Source organism: Calliphora vicina, chromosome 4 (assembly GCF_958450345.1).
Source record: "Calliphora vicina chromosome 4, idCalVici1.1, whole genome shotgun sequence".
In the NCBI taxonomy this organism is placed as follows: domain Eukaryota; kingdom Metazoa; phylum Arthropoda; class Insecta; order Diptera; family Calliphoridae; genus Calliphora; species Calliphora vicina.
Window position 1 is genome coordinate 84,533,713 of NC_088783.1, and position 5,167 is coordinate 84,538,879.

A 5,167-nucleotide genomic window follows, 5' to 3' on the forward strand; every position below is an offset into this window, starting at 1 on the left:
ATATATTCAAGGACGACGTTTGTTAGATTTAGAGAGCTTTTTTCAAGAACCCCTCAATTCCTGCGAAATAGGCATTTTCACGACAAAACTAGTTTTAGGAGAAAAAGAAAAATTCTTATTTAGCGATATTCAATATAAATTTATAAGTCTACCTATAGATAATCATATCGTAATAATACCGATTCTCCATAGCTGTCTTCTAGAAAAATGTCAAACGAGCATCCACAACACTCCAAAGGAAAACTAAAATATTTTCGTCAAGAAGGTAATTTTACAATTTCATAATGTTAAAATGTACATTATACTTAATTATTTTTTTCTTTCCAGTTACTTCCAAATGTTCTAGCTGTGAAGAACTTTCAAAACAATTTAATTTTTATAAAGGTTTGTTTAAATGTTTGTGCAACATTTTGTGCTTAAATTGTTGACTTGTAGACTTATTATTTTATTTCTATAGATGCCGCTGAAAAACGCTACAACACGCTACTTGAAATTCTAGCAGAACATAAAGTTTTATTAGACACAATTCTGAAACAAAACCAAATTACATCAAATCTTATGGAATTTTTCCCTATCGAATCTGAAGAAAAACTAAGAGAATTTGATGCTATTTTGAAAACTCATTCAGATCCATACGTAAGTATTTACTTTTATTGTGGAAATATTTCAACGAATAAAATTTATTTTTTTGTTTATATTCAATAGATTCGACAAATGAAATCACTCCTTGCGGGTAATGCAGAAAAAAACCTTCATGAAATATTTGGCCAAAATATTATCATGAATTTTGGCCAAATTTGAATGTTGATGGCTCTTTTGGAAAAAAGAGGTTGCGCGAATACGCAAATGTTTTTAAAGCAGTGATGTTCAAAAATAAAAATGAAGATGTATTGGTGAGAGAGCTACCCAGCAAACATAATGTCAAACACTTAAAATAATAACAAAATGAAGAAAGTTTAGATTTAGAATTTTTGTCAAATAAAACCAATTTAATAAATGAATGTAATTTAAATTTTAAGGAAATGAAAAAATATACATTGTAAGTCCGAAATTCTCTTAAATTTTGTATTTATTTTTGACTTTGTTTTTTTGTGTTCAATTGTAATTGAAACGCGTGTGTTTGCTATGCTTCAAACAAAAACAACCAACAACAATGCTTAATAAATTTCGAAAAAAATTGCGATACTCCGCCACATGTGGTTTCTTCGCATTCTCAGCGATGAATGAACAAAAGTTTTTAAAAGAGCATAACAAATGTGTGTAAATTTTTCAAACAATTGTTGTATGGCGTGAACATCACTGTTTTAAAGCCATAATAGGTAATAAATGCTTTCTTGTGTTCTCATATTTGTAATATTTTAACAATATGTTTCGTTTTTTAATATCCAGATGTAATATCAACTTTTAATGAAAATTCGGACAAAACAATTAGAGCAGCATTTCAGCGTCAAAAGAAAAAATATTTTAAACAAATGGGTAGCAGCAAAACCAAAAATAATGAAAATCGTGAAGACGACGATTCTCCCAAAGAGGATTAGTAATTTTACCTAATTTTAGTAAAACAAAATTTTTATGTTCTTTTATAAATATTTTTAAGAGAGACTGAATAATAGTACCTTTTTGTTTTTATATTTAATTTAAAAAAAAGGCTGTAACAATGAAATCGTACCTTATACTTATAATTTTTTAATAAAATATCAAATATTTACAAAATTTTAAATTTTATTGTCGACTTTTACTACAGAAAAGTACCAAAAGTGTAGAATAGAACTGCTAAATAGTACTATTGATTTACTGGTTCTAATGTCTACATATGATCCCAAAAGAAGTACCTAGTCAATAGTACTAACGTCAGTAGTAGATTTTCAATGACACGCACATGTTAAATGTCTATAGTAAAAAGCATTGTATGTCGTATAATAAGTCACTAGTACTGGTGACTGCGTCAATAGTAAGTCAGTACAGTTTCACTATTGACATTTCCTGCAGGGATATATATAAAGAAAGAAGATAAAGTACATTAGAACTATGAATTGTATTAAAGTTTTTTTTGTATTTGAGGGCTCATTTCATTCAAGGCTGGCTAAACCTTTCTAATATATAAAAGTTTAAATATTATTATACCCTTCACCTTCGTGAGAAGGGTATATATAAGTTTGTCATTCCGTTTGTAATTTCCACAATATAATTTTCCGACCCTATACAGTATATATATATATAGATAGCGGTGTCGATTAAGCCATGTCCGTCTGTCTGTCTGTTGAAATCAATTTTCTGAAGGCCCCAGATATCTCCGGGATCCAAATCTTCAACAATTCTGTCAGACATACTTTCGAGAATTTTGCTATTTAAAATCAGCTAAATCCGTCCATAAATAACGGAGATATGAGCAAAAATCCGAGACAACCTCTGAAAATTTCATCAAAAAACACACTGTATTGCATGCTTTGACAAAAAAGCAACAAAACGTATGTTTGGATGTGCATGCTTTGCGTATTTTGTTTTTTTTTTGTGTTTAGTTTCTTTTGGCGTTGTTGTTGTTTTTTATACAATTAAACGTATGTTTGGATGTGTGTTGGTTTCATTGCCTTGCGTATTTTGTTTTTTCTTTTGGTGTTTTGTTTGGCGTTGTTGTTGTTTTTTGTGTTCTTGATAAATTTAGGATGCTGTACGCTGAAAGTGGGCAATGTACATACATTCATATATACTAATTATAAAAAATAATAATGCATCCACAACAAAGGTGAAGGGTATATAAGATTCGGCATAGCCGAATATAGCGCTCTTACTTGTTTTAAAATTAATTATATAATATTAATTAATATGACAATTTGTTTTTTAATAAAATATGATTATTTAACTATAAAGCTCATTCTATTTTTAGTGAGTGAAAAACTATATTTTCTCCATTTTTCATCTTGCCTTTAGAATTGTTGTGGCTGTTTTCCTTAAAATATTTATATTTTTGTATCTTAAAAGCTGCTCTAATTATTGGAAAAAAAGTTTATATCATTAATGTTATTTCCGAGAAGCATTCTTTTTGACAAATTCTGTACCTATAATAGCTGTAAGCACATTGACAAAGTCCCGTAATCCTTTTTTCCCAAAAGTTCAGTCAAGAAAATTACTTCTTCAATGAAATCTTTCAAATAATCTTTGATGCAACTCGGTTTAGTGCTCCCCAAGTATATTCCCACAGCAAAAGGTTTAATTTTATTATGTACCTTGTCGATTCTGCAAAGAATTGGACATAACTGGAACAGCGAGCTTTTGAATAGTGGATTTCCGTCATTGTTTACATCCAATACGACCTCGTCGTAGTTTTCCAAAACGTGTTCAACATTTCTTAACTGCTTTTCAATTCCAATGTGGCAGTAGCTTCCAGGGGAGACGTTTCTAACTGAAACATATGTTCTTTTGCCCAACAATGTTTCTATAGACGCATTCTTTTTTTAATATCGATAACAGCTTCTCCAAACATTTTCTAGAAGGAGATGTTGCGATGTACTACTTTTCCATTTATGCCTCAACTTCAAGTGCTCCACAAAATCTTCACTATTTTCCACAATTTCAATTTCTGTCAACAAAAATGTATACCTATTGACAATGTCACCAGAAATATACTAGAACTGTTGTCTCTAACGTATCTCTACTGACTCTTAAAGGAAATTTGTCGCCATTTTAACTAGTGCAATTGTCGATAGAGAAAGAGTATTGACATGGAGACATTTGGTTCTGGGCTCACTACAGGGATGTGTTTCATGTGTGTAATTTTTGTGTATTTCTTTTTTGTTAAATAATTGTATGTATTTTGTGTGTTTTATTTATTAAAGAAAAGAAATCTATGGTGTGTATTTTATTTAAAAAATTTTTAATTGTAATCTTCAAAAAATTCTATTTCATTTCCTTTCATATTTTTTTTAAACACTTCACTTCACATCTCCTCACAGAATCCTCTCCAAAAAAATTTCTTTTTCTTCCTCTTCTTCGCTTTTCCCCAATTCACCACTACCTTTATTTTTCCCGCCCTTTTCGCCATTTTTTCTTCTGCCCACCTTCTTATCACCCCCTGAACGGCTGTGTAAACAGTCTAGCAGTTACACGGTTGCATACTAATGTAGTTAGTGCAGTTTTTATTTTGTTTATTCTGCTTGTTAGATTAGTATGCAACTTTAAACCGTTCAGGGGAGACATGACACGATGTCAATATCACACCGCATGAATTCATCTATCAGCCTCTTTTGCAATTCTGCTTTATTGCCAGCTGTAGGTAACTCCAACTTATTCAATTCTCTCTTGAGTTGTTCCATTTTTAGTTCTTCAAACTTCAAGACTGTTTATTATTTTGCAATCCCACTTCTGACACCAATTGTTACAGTTTACTTTTTGAAAACGTATTCTTTTAATTGTAAATATACACACACAGAAAAAACTATTTTTTAAACCGTTTCAATTCAAATATTTTTTCACATACTGAACTGGTTTCAATTATTTCATAATTGAATCAAGTATTCATGTGCTCAAAAACAAAATTTTCTGATATTTTCTATTGAATTTTGAGTTTTGAATTTGATAATTTTGACAATTGAATATACAATTTTCGTAATTGGTTGAATTTTAAATATAAAAAGTATTGAATAGATAATTTTCGTAATTGAAAACACATTTTTGTTATTTTTTGTTTTTTCAATTACGAAAATTATCTATTCAATAATTTTTGTATTTAAAGTTCAACCAATAACGAAAATTATATATTCAATTGTCAAATTCAAAACTCAAAATTCAATAGAAAATATCAGAAAATTTTGTTTTTTCTGTGTAAGCAGTTTAATGGTTTAAAATTGTAACAACTCTTTATTAATTCTAATAAACACAAAAATTTAAATAGTCATTTAAAAAACACATACATATATTCCATGCGTTGTCGGGTGCATCGATGGAAAGCATGTGGAAATTATAGCCCCTTCGGACAGACGGAAAGTTTAGCATGATTATTTTATTGGTAAGTTGGCCAATTTAGCATATTCACATATCGCTCATTTGCTGCAACAACGTCATAATTAAAAAAGACGTTTCGAGAAAAACGGCTTGGATTCTATTTCTCTCAATCGCGTCTTCTCCATAAAGGTATTGAGCAGCTGCATTTCTTTTATTCTCTTTAGTTTCA

General features: G+C 29.7%; 1 pseudogene; it reads left to right on the top strand.

Annotated features, from left to right (window-relative positions):
- The first annotated feature begins 207 nt into the window (after positions 1 to 207).
- LOC135958532 (uncharacterized) lies at positions 208 to 1,538 on the top strand (annotated as a pseudogene).
- The last annotated feature ends 3,629 nt before the right edge of the window (positions 1,539 to 5,167 follow it).